Source organism: Lepidochelys olivacea (assembly GCF_965140295.1).
Source record: "Lepidochelys olivacea isolate rLepOli2 genome assembly, chromosome: 9".
Taxonomy (NCBI): domain Eukaryota; kingdom Metazoa; phylum Chordata; order Testudines; family Cheloniidae; genus Lepidochelys; species Lepidochelys olivacea.
In genome coordinates this window covers 12,809,654-12,827,160 of record NC_140419.1, presented here as the reverse complement: position 1 = coordinate 12,827,160, position 17,507 = coordinate 12,809,654, and the positions used below count along the sequence as shown (strand labels likewise).

The window sequence follows — 17,507 nt, the reverse complement described above, 5'->3', positions numbered from 1 at the left end:
AGTATGTGCTCAACTGCTTTGCTTCACCAGGGCCTAAGTGAAAAATTAACTCAGGGTTAAAGTAAGGAGAGTGCTTGCAATTCCATTGTCATCTCACTGAGTGAACAGCAGCTCCCCAGAACACAGTCTTCAGAGAAGAGAACTGAACGAGAATGCTGATCTGATGATCAAAGGGCTGGCCCATGAAATCATTCAGGAAAATCAGGTTGAGAGCCCAAAACAAAACTTATTTGGGGAAGTAGTGTCAGTTGCCATTGAAAAACAACACACAAAACAAAACACCCCCAAAACCCACAGATGAGTCCCTCTGAACCGGAAATGGAGGCAAAATGCTGCAACTGACAGCTTCTGTCCGGACTCAAAAAGGCCTAACACTCACAAATGTCCTCTGTGTGTGGCAATCTACCACTGAAGAAGGGTGTGCGAGCAGAGTGACTGCGTGATTACCAGATCCAAAAATTACAGAAATCTATACAATCAAACATTTAACAGTGATCGTATAAGGTTGGTCTCTTCACAGCTGATTTATTCCTGTCTCCACCCACTAGAAAACCTATTGTGTAATCTGGCATGTGAGAATGATCAAGAATATTCTATTTTTCCAAATATGTTGCCACTGATATTCCCACAATAGATCATTCACAGCTCTATTTAAGATTAATTGAATTATATGGTCTCCTGCTGGTACATAAGTGCAAAGGCAAAGCTGAGGGGTTTATTTTCAAAACAGGAGACATTGATCCTGTGACAATGTTCCATTATAGTGACTTTATTTCTATTAGACACAGTGATTACATCTACATCAATCGTTTGTACTGATGGATACTGGTGCTCTAAGAGTGACACAGTTTCTCACTGTGTTACTGTTGATCAGCTGCATACTGATTGGTTTGAGAACAGACTTATTCTGAGCTTCAAATAATAACTATTTATCTGTAAGAAAAACGCTTAAAGTTACACTAGACATATAAATTAGCTGGTTTCTGATCGACTGAGGGTTAGCTTGTTTGTTTTGGAAACCCTGTTAGCAAATAACAATTAATGACCCAGCAATCTGGCATAGGTCCATTTGTTATGATTATTATAGTTAGGTTACTGACAGTAATGATACAGTCTCTGTGGTCCTTACAACTGTTTTCTGCTGAAGGAATCCTTGATACTCCTGCAGTAGTATCGCTATCTTGACAAGAGATTTCAGACAAAAAGGTAGATGAGCATACCACTTGAGTTTTGTTAAGAAATCAATTATCTGTTTTGCGGTCGCAGAGATAGATCCTGAAACTCTCCACCTGCTCTGTTTCCCCTTTCCCACTACCCTCACCATCTACAGTTTCCACCAGCTTTACCTGTTCTTTTTCTCCTCCCCATCTCTATCCCCCTCCTCCCAGCCACATAAATCCAACACACTCCTCAACCACCCTCTCCTCACCTCCAGTGACATCTGCCCCAAACCTGGCCCCCCATCCACTCCACCCCCCATCACCACTTCTGCCCTTCTGGTCCCTCCCTTTCTAGCCTCATGACCATCCCTCATCACCTCTGATCTCTCCTTGTCCTGCTTTCTGTGGAATGCTTGTCCCATCTCTAAAAGCATCACAGCCATCTGTGACCTTCACCTCCTGCCCCAGCCATCTCCAGGTTCTTAGAGAGATCTGGATCTTCCTGGTGAAACCACCTCAGCAGCTGCAGTCTCTTAGAGCAACTTCATTTGCTCCTGCGCTCTGTACCAAGAATCATTCCCAGAGGAATGTGGTGGGGATGTTATGCTTAGCTTCTGCCGCTTCCAGCTTCTCCCTATTCTTACTCCTTCTGTAATCAGCACTCCTTCCAGCTCTTTTCGCCTCTTTCCCCACAATGCTGTTACCGGGTTTTGATTCCTAGCTTGCCATCTTCCTTTCATCATAATCTCCCACCTATCCTCGGTGACTTTAACTTCCATGCTGATGGCCTCTGCAACCACTAAACACTCATCTTCTTGCTCACACCTCAAATCAATTCTCCCACTCACCAAACTAACCATTCACTTCAACTAGCTCTTCACCAAACATTGCTCTCTCTCTCGTCTCTCCATTCCAGAGTTCCCCTTTTTGATCATCATCAACACCAATGACTTTATCTTCCTCTCTCAGCTCCCTCCTTCCAGGCCTCTCTTTACTTTCTTCCATAGACATTTCCTTGATTATCACCATTCTATGCTCTCGTCCTCCTCTCCCACCACAAGGTCTGTCCTGCTATTCCCTAGTCATAGCTCATTCCCAACAAGCTGTGACTTCTGCCTTCTACTAAACACTGTTCATTTTATTGTTACCTCATTCTCTCACCTCCACCACGCCCAGCCTGTCTGTTTTGTTCACCTGTTGCACACTGTCTGCCATGTAGACAATAAGCTCTCTGGAGCAGCACTCTCTGTTTTTTGCTGCTTGTCTGTTCATCACCTAACACAACGGGACCTCGATCACGATTTTTCAGTGCTACCGTGCTACAAAAATAATAATAGATCCAGTGTTAAGTTTAGACCCTAACAAAAACAGGTAATTTTGTCACATACCGAAATAAAAACATAATCCACCTCCATCGATGGATCTGTGGGAACCAAGGAGGCTTTTTCACTGATGCCCCTTGATAATAGGCCCCTCTTATATAATAATGAAATTTGTAAGTGTTCCTCGATTTGGAACACTTCTTGAAACCCTCTGCTTCAGTGTCTTGATTTGTGTCACAGAATGAAAGGGAAGGCCCTGTGACCAACTGGCTGCTGCTGATTGACAGAAAAGGAAAGTATCTGGATTTTACAAGGCAGGGAAGAGTGGACAGAAGAGGGAGATTGAGAGCTTTCTGTGAGAAAGAGTAAGGAGTATCGGGGAGTGCTTCTGGAAACAGAGACGAGGAGCCAGGGAGCCGTTTGAGCTGGGGCCGAGCTCCAACATGATTTCTGAGAGAAGCAGTGGGGGAAGCCTTCTGGCAGCTTGGCCTGAGACTCCAGAGAGCAAAGCCCAAGAACAATGGCCTGGCTATCCCAGAGACTGGGAGAAGTCAGGAGGACTGAGATGCTGTACTAGCTGGGAAAATTGAAAACAGACCTCAGAGAAAAGGGACGGTGAAAAATTAGCCTGGCCTCAGAAAGGAGAGGCCTCAGTGGAATACCTCAGAAAGAGACTTTATTTGAATCTGCAACACAGACAGACCTTCAGGAAAGAAGGTCTGTATGCAGTGGGAAACTGGGACGAAAGAGATGGAGTTCGCGCAAACAGGTTAATAAACTAGTCCCTGTAGGTTAATAAACTACTCCCCAAGAAGGTGTGTTGGTATGCAACACGAGCCTTGGTGGACTTATTGGGGTGCTCCTAGGTGAAGGGAAAACTGAGGCTGGGTGCTGCAGAACAGGCACACTCATTTACAACTTGCCTTGGAATGCTGCTCTGGGGGGTTTTATTATTATTATTTTGTTTAAAAAGAAGTTGCTGGAGGTACTAAGGGCTCAAAGTACGCAGAAAAATCCTCTGTGGCCCATTCCTTCTTTTCCAGTGAGCAACTGAGGGCATCAGATCCAAGTACACTGGTCTCTTAGACAGAGATGGCTAAGTGAACATGACCTCCTTCAACAATATGACCTTGAAGCATCACGAGCATGTTTGTTTTGCTCTGGTCTAAAAAGCCACAAACGCAAAATACCCCTATATGGTTTTTTTTTTTAAAGCAATTCATATGTGAAAATAAAATGTCTTTTGTATTAGCATAAAGATTAGTCAAAACTAACCTATAAAAGATAAAAACTAGCTTATGCTATACTATCAACATAAATCATAAGCACACATGAGGCAAGGGAAATATTTCCCAGGTGGCGTGACAGAAAGAGAGGCACAGAGAATGGTTATGGGGTCTTCTATAATCACTATTGGAATGGAGGAGTCATGTGTGTTCTCTAATTGTTAAATTGCTTCAGAAAAGCTCCTGGATTACCAGGCACATCACACAACTTCTTCAGTGGCTATACAAGCTAGCAATTTGAAGAAGGGGGGGGGGGGGGAGAGACAATAACTAGGTGTTCTGTTCACAGAGCAGGTGGAGAGAGTTTGATCTTTTCTAAATGCAAATAAAACTGACTTGCTTCCTCATTATTAAGACTGTTCCTATATGCTATTCCCCAGGAGAAAGGTTTTAGAATTATCAGCTCTGTCAGCATCTAGTTTAGGGATAACAAATACTTTTTCTGAAATTCTTTTGTAAGTGCATGAAAGCTGCCAAATTTTTCCTGAGGCAGATGTTCTGTTGAATACTAACTACTATGAGTCCACTGTCTCTGAAAAATGAAGGGTGAAATAGAAAGCCCCTGTGAGAAAATACCATAATGAAAAAATAGAATTTCATGGGATTCAGAGAACTTTCAACTCCAATTCATGAGGTTTTTACTACTGAAAATATAAACTTTTAACTAGGGAGAAATATAATCTCCATTTTTAATTACCATTAGTTGAGCATTACTACTTCAGAACCTGCTACTTATTTAAGATTAGGCCAGATACATTCCCCTGCCTTGGGATGAAGAAATAGCTAGCAGCATCTCCTCTGATTAGAGGGAACAAAGTGAATTAAGGGTGTTGAGATGACACTGAGTATCTTTCTATAATAGTCTCCATTTATTAGCATGAAGGGCACTACTACCCATGAGTTTTGGACTGATGTCAAATATGCAGATTCATGCATATGAATATTAATGATAGAAATACACTGTAGTTTAGACTCGCCCCTTTCCCTCCCCACATTAATCCAGATATTAAACACACTGAGAATGTATACTGCACTTGGACTCTGGTATTTAGTAATGAAAATATGTGCCAGCATTCATCACACAGACTGCTCAAAGCTCTCCAAAGCCATGAAACAAGCCATAGAGCCTAGAATAAAATAAAAATTTAAGCAATCTGACAAGTTTCCTTCAGGCCTAGGTAAACATCTTGGGAACAGCTAAGACAAGTAACCGCGAATTGACTTATTTGGTAAAACAACAACAAAAAAGGTAACATTAATATCAAAACCAGACTTCAACGAGAAACTGCAGAACTGGAATTAATTTGCAAACTTGACACCATCAAATTAGGGCTGAATAAAGACTGGGAGTGGCTGGGTACGTACAAAAAATAATTTTCCCTCTGCTGATATTCACCCCTTCTTGTCAACTGTTGGAAATAGGCTGCATCTACCCTAATTGAATTGGCCTCGTTAGCACTGACCCTCACTTGGTAAGGCAACTTCCATCTTTTCACGTGCTGTATATTTATAACTGCCTACTGTATTTTCCACGCCATGCATCTTATGAAGCGGGTTATAGCCCATGAAAGCTTATGCCCAAATAAATGTGTTAGTCTCTAAGGTGCCACAAGGACTCCCCATTGTTGTTTTTTTTTTTTTAATATATATATATATATAGTTTAGAGGGGGACTCTTCCTCTCCCACATACATTCTCAAGACCATCTTTGCTTTTTTGGAGAGTTAAATCTGGAAAATAAGCCACTTTTCTCACTATCCCGCACCCCACAAGCAATCTGCATCCAGGCTCCCTTTTCATTCAAAAATGCTCAACCATGACAAAAACCAAGTCTGTTACCAATGCAAACATAATCAAAGGAAATTAAAAAAAAAAAAAAAAAACCCACACAGAACAACACAACCTCCAACCTCACCCCATATGTACCTATATGTAATTAAAAGGCTGACTAAGCAGGAAGAAATAATTAAATCAGCACTATCTCTCAGTTTAAAAAAGGGGGGATGAGATACTTAAAACAACTGCTCATACTGTGAAACTGAATTAGAGAGGGGAGGGTTAAAAATTAAAGATCAACAAACATGCTTCTGGACTTCAGGGATTAACAAGAATGACATTTAAAATAAAATGTCAGGAAAAGTGTTCAAAAACACCCACATGACAGAAGCCTAAGTCCTACTGACTTTCAATTAGTCTTAGGCTCCAAGGGGCCAATTTTTCAAAGGTATTTAGGCACCTAAAGATGCAGATAGGTATCAAGTGAGATTTTCAAAAACACCTACCTAATTTGCATTGATTTGGGAGTTAGGCAACTAACCTCCTTGGGTGCTTTTGAAAGTCCCACTCAGCATCTATCTTTAGATACCTAAATACCTTTGAAAATCTTGCCGCAAACTGCATCATTGTTGAAAATAGGACTTAGGCTCCTAAATGATTTAGGCATTCTTGAAAACCTTCCCCACCAGGTTTTGTTCAACAACCTTTTTATTACTTAAAAAATAAATTATGATACAAGCTATCAAATGTATAAATGCAATTTAAAACACTAAGGCCCAGTATCTAAAGGATGCGGCAACAATGGAAAACCATGAATTCAGACAATTCATATTCTACCTGGCAGCAGTCAGGATGACTCCAGATTTGCACAAGTACTCTGTTACTGGGTGGAGGTACAAGCTGTAACATACCCTTTTTCAGATAAACTCTTGTTTACTTAACATCTGTTTAACCACTGATTGCAAAACAAAAACAACAAAGTCTTTTAAGGCCAAGTTCAAACTTCTTTCAAAACCAGTAAAGGCTATTCTAAGAAATAAACAGTATATCACAAATAGTACATTTCTGGCACTGTGAGATTCCAGCCACCTTTCCCCCCTGCATTAAATGTAGAGCAAATTTCATAGTAGCAGTTTGTCACTGCTGATCTTGACTCTTCCACCCAGGCCTGGGAACAGTTACATGTGGATATGAACTACTGGAGCCATAGGCAAAATGGCACCCACAGCTAGTCTGGTTTACACCTTCGAAGAGAAGGATCAATTTCATTACTGTCCTACTTCATAATTTACATCTCTTTGAAAAAAGGAGGCAAGAACTGATAAAGCATTCACATATCTTCTTTTATTGCACTATATGCAGGATTCCAGTCTACGATCCTTCCTATTAGTGCAAACTATTAGGCAATTCTTTGAATAAAACCAGTATAAAACAAAAAATGTATTTCACACACGTCGTAGCTCCCAGGGCAGCTGGATGTGTGGGTATCTGAGGCTTGTGGTTCTTGAAGCAGGGGAATGTCTGCTGCTGTTGGGCATTCCTAGGGTGGGTGCATATGAGAGAGTACCTGGGACAGGGAGCTGGTAGTGGTAGTTTCTGGAGCAACAGGGGCTGGGGATTTCTGGGTTAGTTGGATGGGCAGTGCCTGGAGAAGGGAGCAAGGGGTTACTGTTGGTGTTGGCAGTTCTAAGTGTAGGGGGCTGTTGTCAGTAGTACCTAGAGCATATGAGGGGCTTTGGTAGTTCCTGGGGCAAACACTGTGTTCTCTATTTTCCTCTCTCCCCCTCCTTTTTTTCTTTTTCTTTATTGCTGCTGCTGCTTTCACGATATTCTCCCTGGCAGGAATTTGCAGGGAGAATAGTCCCAGGGGAGGAGAGGGCAATGAAACTACCTGTTCAGCAGGCACCACAGCTAGCGCTGTGGAGGCCGAACAGTACAAGGAGTTGTGCTGGATACGTGAGATTTCAGCAGGGATGCAGGCAGCTCTGACAAGCTGCCACCTGGAAGCCCTGCAACTAGATAGGTGTTTGTTTGTTTGGTTTTTTTTAAGCCCACCTCAATGCAATTCTATCCACAACTTGTACCACACGTAGACTCCTCCGAGGCACAATAAACTCCCTTTCATTTCCAACACAAACCCAACTACAATGCACACATCCAATCTCCAGTTCCTCCCAATCACACTCAAGCACGCTACCGTAACTTTGTTATGTCAAACACCATATTATTTAGGTTTTTCCACTGTGTACCTTTGAAGGAAACAATTCTTAATTCAACTGAGGTTGGACCTTAGTGTGATTGGGAGGAACTGGCTGCATGCTTTTTGGTTGATTATATATTGAAATTAAAAAGGGAAATTTTTTTTGTGGAGCCGAGTAGTCTGTAAATGCAGCTGGGTACTGGAGTTTGGGTAAATCATGTGAAATGAGGTTAATATGGGTGTTAGTGTGAACTGCTGATCTCCTCAATTGTCAGTGATTGTGTTGATAAGGAAATGCACTTGAAGACCCTTAACTCTATTGTGCTTTGCATATGAATATGTCCTGATGATTCCCTTCAAAGGTGTCCACATTATTTTGACAAAACACATACCTGTGCTTCCAGCAGGTGCCTACTCTTTTGACTCTTACTTTATTCTCCTTAAAGTTAAGCATGTGCTTAAGTGGTTTACCGAATCAAGGCCTAACTAGGCTCCACTGAAACACATACACATAATATTTTATTACTGTGTATGTGAACACATGTGGAAGTGATGTGCAGCTGATATGTTGTAGAGCCACATGGTAAATTCCATCATCTCTGACAACATCTCCTATGCCCTGTACAGAAATCAGTTTCTGCTGGGAGTTATTCTAACACTTTAAACTTCCAAGCAGCAACCATTTTCTTTTAAAAATTTACTTGCCACAAATATGCTTCCTCCTTTTCCCCTCGAGACCTATATTCCCTGACTGAAACCAAATATTCTTAAGGCAGGACATAGACAGTCCTAATCCAGTGACAAAGTCAGATCTTGCAACTTTGCAAGTCTAGAAACAGGAGCTTTATAGCACTTGAAAAGGGAGATGCTTTGGTTTCCACCACTTAGTTCTAGCCCCAGATAGTTCCTAGATACTGGACTTTTAAATTATGACACTTTTCCATGTAAAAATCTATTTTAAAGTTAATTTTAGAGATTTAAGAATGTATTATTTTTCTTTCCTTCTAATCTAAAGCATTGTAAAGGTGGCCTTTTACTACCAAGGTAGCCTGCTTGTACATGTGACCAGGTACAACAATTAGTCTCAACAAAATATTCAAAACCGTCATAATTTTTAGACATGTTTTTGCTTTTCTGTTAAATATGTGAGATACATAGAATTCATAATGGTGTATTTGTGAGGAACATAGCATATTCAATTCCTTCAAAGCCTTTATATCACACCATCATGAAGTCTTCACTGCATCTCTCACATATGCACACAAAAGATCATTTTTACATTAAAGCTCTGCACTAATTGCCTGTGCAAGAAAACCAGTAGGGTCTGAAAAAGAAGCTATTCGTAAAAGTGGTTTGAAAGGCATAAAGGAGCCACACACGAGGAGAAGTTGAAAACCAGGGCAATGCTTCCTCCCCTTTATTGCTCAGGACAATGTCATATGTCTGCTTTTATTCCTGAGAAATTTCTCAGTTCATCCCAACTGAAGATAATCATTATTCAAAACCTGATGATCATTCACCAGCATGATAAGGATAGAGTGTACTGAGATATAGTTTCAGTATCCAGAAACATTTAACGTGATATATAAAATTGAAATGTATTTTTATGTATATAAAGACATATAAAGATGGTCTCTGAGCCATTTACAAAGAAAACATTTTCTCCAAGCTAATGGTAAAATAACTAAATTACATGTTCAGAGAAAAGTATTTACATTGCTAAGGTGCAATTAGAAATATTAGACTGTTCCCCCTTTAGAAAATTTACTGTGAAGAGAAAATATTTGCAGTTTGTAAAAGCCAAGCAGCAGCAGTGATGGAAATATGCTGCATCTTGTATCCGCAGGATAGCTATTATACAGGCAGCTGCAGTGAAGATGTCTCCTAATTGCCCCACAAATGACCTCCACTGTTTCTTTTGGGGGATGAGGTAATTACAGTAACTACCTCTGCTAGTTTAGTTGTAGGGCTTCTCCTTACCAAATGCTGCCATATTACATGAGATAGGTTTGCAAATATAGCCAATGCCGACAACAGTGTAAGGTGTACTCCCCTCAAACATTTGAAACACGGTTTCAGAAGGGAAAACTGCAGCTCTCACATTTCTACAATTCTAAAAACATGAACACACTTAAAAACATGGGTCAGTAAAATAATAAGTTAATGGGGTGGGAAAGCCCACTAACTTTTCTAGAGATCATTGTACCCTAATAAATAATGCTCACAGCATTTAAATCATTTTTACAGATTCTCAATACCATATTCCTTTGATCTCAATGACTTCCCGACGTCTTCACCTGCAATTAGTTTATATACTTACAATGTGAATGCCTTTCAGAATTTCCTTATGTTATAGCTGATTAATCTGGCGGCATCCAAAGCTACCAAGCGCATCCCCCAGGTGTTGGATGGGGAGTGTCCACATGTGGGCAGCTCTGAATAATGAATAAGGAGCCGTGGACCTTAGGTTGTACATAGCACTGGTAATCTCACTACGTAAAAACAAACTTGCCACAGAAAACTTCCTACAGAAGTCATATTGGTATGCAGGAGGCTTGAACAGGAGACCAACTTCAACTGAAGAATATGATGGACATTTCTCAAACCCATAAGGAAACCCATGTCCTGAAAAGTCCTGGTGCTCAAAGCCAGGTCAGTAATGAAAATCAGATTCTGGAATCTGAGAATAGTGTATGAAGCTACTAAAACTGCTCAAGTAATTAAAGAAATGGATAGATACCATCTTGATGCCCTTGGAATCAGCAAGCGGAGATGGACAGGTTCAAACAAACTACACATTAGAGAAACAAATAAGACATCATCTACGCCGTGAACATGGGTAGTAGACATGAAGCTGGCATAGCAATCCTAATGGTGAATGAAGCAGAGTAGGCACTGACTAAGTGGAATCAGGCAATGAAAGAATTATTAGAGTTCATGTTCAGACTAGAGTCTTCAAACTAAAAGTCATGCAATGCTATGCACCAGGGAACAAAAAGCCAGATGAGTAATATTCTTTTTAGGATTTGTTATAGGATGCGTTAACCCAGGTCCCAAAACATGATATCCTAGTGACTATGGGCGATTTTAGTGCAAATGTTGGCAGTAACAATGATGGGTTGCATAAAGTTATGGACAAGTGCAGCAGGGATTTGGACATGAACCAAAATGGTGAACGGTTAGTAGAAATTTGCAGTGTAAACAACATAGTGATAGGTGGAACACTATTTCCTCATAATGAAATCCATAAAGTGATATGGAATTCCCCAGACAGTACTACAAAGAACCAGACAGAAAACTTCTGCATTTCAGTAGTGTTTCGCAGCTCATTAGCAGATGTGGATGTGTACAGGGGAGCAGATGTGGGCAGTGACCACGGTCTTTTTATCACTAAGCTGAATATCAAGTTAAATAGAATGAAGACGGTGAAAAGACGACCACACATCAACAGTTCACAGTTAAAAGACCCAAACACAAAAAGTGCTTTTGGCTTGAACTGAAGAACAGGTTCAGTGTTCTAATGGAGTTAACTGAAGAACTAAGACACTGATACTCTGTGGGAAAACATCAAAGACTGCTAAGACGATTCCAACAACAATGAAATCTAAAACGGAAGAATGGATTAGCAGTGCTACTTGGGCAGCAGTGAAAAAGAGAAGTGTAAAGCAAAAAACTCATGCAGGCTAAGAGAATGCGTGTGAAGAGACAAGCAAGTGGTGAGAAGCATACAGAAGTTCGGTAAAGGTAAAAAGGAACACTAGAAGAGCTAAAAGGGCATATATTGATACAAATATGTCAAGAGGCTAAAGTGCTTGCTCAGGACTTGACCTGACAACCTTATATAAGATCATTAAACAGCTAACAGGAAACTTTACCAGTATTGGAAGCCCTATTAAAGATGCAAATGAAAATACTCTTAGTATAGAAGCAGAACACGGGAAAAAACGGGCAGAACATTTTCAGGTTCTTTTAAATAGACTAACCCCTAGCAAACTACTAGAAATACATGAAGACAACCTACCACTAGAGCTTGATATTGATTCAGGAGATAGAATAATGGAAAAAGTTAGAAGAGCCATCAGTAAACGCAAAAATGGGAAAGCAGTTGGGAGAAGGTAACATTACTGAATAGATACTTTAAAAGAGAGAGATAGAATAGTCCTCCAGACTTTCTTTGTGTTTCTGGGTAGATGTAATGAAGAAAAAGAACCCAACAGAATTGGAAGAGAGGCTTTATAATGAAATTGCCAAAGAAGGGTGATCTAACCAACTGCAATAATTGAAGGGGAATCACATTACTCTCAGTACCTGGAAAAATCACGGGCAACATCATCCTGGAAGATATCAAGAAACAAACGGATCTTCAACTTAGACGGAACATCCAGGTTTTAGTCCTTGAGATCATGTGCAGACCATGCTGTTGTTTTCAGATATATTACACAATTAAGCGAGGCATGGCAAGCACCTCTTGTGATAAATTTTATAGATTTCTAGAAGGCTTGACAGAGTACACAGAGACAGGCTTTAAAAAATTATAGCACTCTATGAAATACCAGAAAAAATAATCAGAATCACCAAAGATCTATATAATGCTGAATGTGTAGTCGGAGATAGTGACATCATCAGTCAATGGCTTGATTGATGGAGCAAGGCATGGGTGTATTATATCCCAACTATTGTTTGCAATGGTCATTGACTATGTCATGAGGTAAGTAACTGCAGAAGGCAACCAAGGAATTTTATGGACAAATGACAAAGCACAACTGGATTACCTTGTTTTTGGTGATGACACTGTCCTCCTTATTCAACATATCACTTAATGGAAGAAAAGCTTTTGGCAGATAAACATACCAACTTGTTTTGCTGTATCAACAAGAGGAAGAAAAAATATATGGCTATCAGTGTTCCAAAAGTAACCTTAGAGTGGAGAAAGAAACACTAAAAGTCAGTCACTTTACCTATGTCAGGAGTGAGATGTGCAATGACAGTGACACCATGCTAGATGACAAACAACAAATTTCAAAAACAGCAAACAGCTTTCATAAACTTGAAAAGATTTGGAAAAGTAGCTTGATTGGCATGGACATAAAATATGAATTTTTAACACGAGCATCCTGTCCTCCTTTATGGAAGAGAGTTACTGAAGTTTACAACAGAAATTGAGAAGACCAATTCATTCCAAAGTAAATGCCTGCAGTAGATCTTCAGAGTCCATTCGAAAGTGCTTCTTTCAACACTGCAAAGTCTAAATAGACCAAGCCAATCTAAACCACCAAATATGGTAAGATATGGCAATTGGGGATACGCTTTAAGGATGCTACCAACACGACTTTCATAGCAAGTAATAATATGTACACCACCTGGAAAGAGAAAAAGAGGGAGATCTAGAGAAACATTATGCAGAACAGAAAAGAAAGAAGCTAAATCCATCAACATGACAGAAGCCTGAACAGACCAGCACAAGACCGAAATAAACGGTGGAAGCTGGCAGAGGCTCTGTGCACCTGGGGGTGCAGGAGGATAAAGAAAAAGAATAGCTGATTAATGTTAATTAATTATTCCACTTTTCTTTTACATAAGTATGAAAGGCATGTCTTTCCACCCCTCTGAAACTCAGAAATCACAGTGTGGAAGTTTCAGAGTAACAGCTGTGTTAGTCTGTATTCGCAAAAAGAAAGGAGTACTTGTGCCACCTTAGAGACTAACCAATTTATCTGAGCATAAGCTTTTGTGAGCTACAGCTCACTTCATCGGATGCATACTACATAATAGTGTGGAAGTGTATATTATTATCTGTGCTCGTGCGTCTGTGTATATATTCCATACTCTAGTAAACATAACTGCATGTTGAAAAACAGACATGCATACAAGCATGTCCAAATTTTAAGGGAATGCTTGTATTCACAATCCAGTGATAACATGGAAAATTGCTTCCCTCTTTATTCTTACCAGCACAAATCTACAAATGGATGTCCCTTTCCCCATTCCTAGCTGTGGGCCTCAGCACTGCCCAGTGCCAACAAACCCTACTCCCACATCTGAAGGTCTTCCTACCTGCCCCCTCTTTTCTCTCTCTCTCCCCCCCCCCTCTTTTTTTTTAAACCACAAAGAATAGGTGATCCCATTTGGAATTCTCAATGAAAGCACGAGAGTAGCCCCACTGACTTCAATTGCTCAAGTGTTTTGCTGGACTGGGGCTAGAGTAACCAGACACTTCTGGAATCGAGACTTGAAGTCAGTGAGATCCTTCTCTCTGTTCTGTTCCTGTGTACACTTGAAGTGGCTTGTTGAAACAACCAACCTCTGTCTTTGAGTGTCCTCTATATAGGGTAACCAGATGTCCAGTTTTTAAAGGGACAGTCCCGTTTTTTGGGACATTTTCTTATATAGGTGCCTATTACCCCCCACCCTCTGTCCCGTTTTTTCACAGTTGCTATCTGGTAACCCTACCTCTATAGATGTATGATTCTTCACAATGAAGGGTTACTGTAAACTGTAATGGATGGTGGGGAAAAGAAGTCTGCTACACCTATAAGATATTTGTTAAATTACAGCATATATTAAAAATTCCACAGATACAAGTACAGTATCAGTTACTTACTACTGCAAGAACAGGTACAATTGTGCTCTCATACAGTACATGAACATTGCTGTCGGTTTTCAGTTCATAATCTTCCCTTTATTAAAAAAAGTGAGTAATCTCACCTCTATTATGGCTCTGGCCATGAAACAGACAATAGACTAAAGATAAGAGAAGCAGGTTAAAGAAAAATTCAAGAGGTCAAGAGAGACCAGAGGGGGAATTCACTTATATACATTTTAAAAAAATAAAATAAAAAAAAACCCCATTATTGTAGTAAATTAGAATCAGGGAAAAGAGGACTAGTAATTGTACAGTTTGTCTGAGTAAATATGACCACTGAAGTGCTTTTTTTTTTAAACTAGCCAAAGTTTTAACACTTGAAATATACATCCTTCAGCCCATGTGCAATATCTTGTGTATGAAACATTTAAAAAAAAAGTACAAAGTTGATCCATATTAAGATGATAATGGCTCCATACTTCAAGGAGACAATACTGTTCAAAATTATCAAATAAAATAATACATAATGTAAAAACTCAGCAGACTGCACATATTAATACCTAACCAATAAGATGAATGCATGATACCAATTTATATCAAAAATAATAGTCCACCTCTATTTAAAAAATAAATAGATAAATCATTGAGTGTCCTTACCAGAACTACTCTCTGAAACCTCACAAAATTGTGATGTGGCAGCAGTGCAGCCCTTGGTATTACACCACCTGTAACACAAACCATATTATGATACTTTCTGTCAATATTTATTTATTCAAATTTTATATTTGAAAGAATGACGGAAAAAGTATAAAAGACAGATATTTTTCTATTTGTCTTTTTATTGAATCTATTAAAGCAACATTCCCAGTTTCCTATAAATCACTTAAGGGGCAAACTAAAATATTACACAAACAGATGTATCTTAATTGCTTTAGGAGTATATGCTCATTTTTTTCAAAAAAGGAAATTCCAAGTAAAGTTTCAACTCTATTCTTGCCTCCTGCCTTTGTGATAAAAACACAAGCATTAGTTTCAGATTAGAAAGTTAGAAGTGCCAAAAAATTCCATTCAGGCTGACTGCTCAGGATGACTACCTAGAATTTTACAACAATCCAACTTAATCATTACCAATGTCTAAGTACTGAGACAACAACTTACTTTAGTGTGGACCACAATGGCAAAATAATCTCCAAGATGACAAAACAATATGGCAACTATGGATGTTCTCTTATGGTTTTTATTATTTTATGTTTCTGATACTTTCATCTCTTCAGCTTCATCTCCACTTTTATACAGGAATTTGCACAGGTATAGAGGTGCAAGAGTTAAAATATAAAGCTGTCAAGAAAAAAATTGGCTCCCCTGTCACAGAACTATTTATGTTGCACCATATAAATTAACATTATAGGTGTTGCAAATCATGGCTATGTGTTTACTTGAACTGTTCCAACATTTTTTAACCTGGCCACTTTGGAAATGGACTTTAAGGGAGTCTCCATGCTTCACAAACCAAGCAAATGTAAAGCCTGTGGATTCTTTAAATTCCTTTAACCCAGCACGTTACACAAAAGACCCTATGGAGTCCATGTGGAGGTTAGAAGCTCCACAAAAGTCCCTATAAGAATCTCTGTTTCAGAAAAATGCTGTTTTCAGTGAGACTGGGATCAGATTAGTAGTAAAAGAATCATTTGTAATGGAATACTCATGATAATTTTGGCCAAAGTTCAAGGCAAAACCTCAAAAATGAGTGGCTAATGGGTATGAATGCTAATTATTTTCTAGAGACTGAGTTAAGCAGGACTAAAAGCCATAAAATAGAAAAAGACATCACAGATAACATACACTTCCCAAAGTTACTGTATATGAAGGGCTGAAAACATGAAAGGAAATACATCAGAGGGCATTTAGTATTCCAAAATTTCCATTTTAAAACCAATCACCCTTGACCTCTAAAATAACTCAGTTATAATATACCTAAGTCTTATTATCAGCAGTTGATACACGTTTAAATTTCCCAAGAGATCTAGCTAATGCATTGTAATCCAAATCAATGACCAAACAGGTTGCACCAGCATGGCTCATTCCTAAACTTCATGACAGGAGGTTTAAGAAGCCAACAGCTATCGTTCCCCTTTGGCATTCCTGACAGCTGAAACACTCTATATGGATGGAATCTTTTAATCTACAGAAAGAACTAAGCGAGAAAGAGAGATGAGGCTGCATTTCATTGAGATGGCATTAGCACACCTTGATGTATTTTTGTATTATTTGTATGTACTGAATTGTTTATATGCTCAGAGTGCAAAGATGTCTGTAATTTATAAATTAAATGTTAATAGATATCTAATTCATACACCCACTTCAATTCGGACATGATATTAGCAGCTAATATTAAATGAGACACTAGAGTTAGAGATTAATGCTTTACACCACTTGAAAGCCAGGCATCAAGCTTTCAGAGGCAATACAACACTTGGGTCCTTATCATGCAATCGGGCCCTCCTGAATGGATCCAAATATAGGATTGGAGCCTTGTTTTCTACCTCTAGAAGTCCGAGGCAGTGGGTTCTAAAATGATATTGGAACTGAAGTGTAAGGGAAGGAAAAACAGGGAACAGCAGCAGCAATCTGAATTACATGATTTTAAGGCCAGAGAGACCAATGGAAGTTTTAAAATCCAAACTATTATGACCTATCAGGGCTTGACAAAAATGCTACCACTGGAAAGCAGAGAATCACAGGGATAATAATGGGTAACAGTGGACTTTTAAAGTGTCACAAGTTCTTCATTCTAGCCATGCTTATCCATAGTGGCTCATGACTGAAAGAAAAGGTCCTGACCTCATAACCAATGTAATTTAAATTTTCTGCTAGAGTTTAATATCTGTTGTTCTGATGCCTTCCTATAAATCTATCTGGAGATGTGAATTGTATAGCATCAGCACCTACTAGTGCTGCTAAAGCGGATGTCAAAAAGTTATTATAAAACACTGTTTATATCTCAGATATAACATTTAACTCCAGGCTGAATCTTAGTAAACTAAGATCATTAACGGGATAATGATCCTTTTGTCTAAGCAAACCAGGGGAAGCAAGAGGTTGAAATGTTTATAGAAGCTATACTAACTTCCAAATTTTTAGTTACAACTGCAAGTATTTTACTTTCATAGTAAAATTATGC

At 39.2% G+C, this 17,507-nt stretch overlaps 1 protein-coding gene across 10 annotated transcripts in view; it reads right to left on the bottom strand.

The window, feature by feature from the left end:
- TBL1XR1 (TBL1X/Y related 1) overlaps positions 1 to 17,507 on the bottom strand; it is a 170,807-nt gene that overhangs the window by 45,302 nt on the left and 107,998 nt on the right. For 6 of the 10 annotated variants that reach the window (XM_084638989.1, XM_084638991.1, XM_084638990.1 and 3 more), the window contains one exon: positions 14,984 to 15,051. The exons of the other annotated variants lie outside the window; for them this stretch is intronic. The gene's annotated coding sequence lies outside the window, so the exon portion shown is untranslated. The remainder of the gene's footprint in view (positions 1 to 14,983; positions 15,052 to 17,507) is intronic. 10 annotated transcript variants of the gene reach the window in all.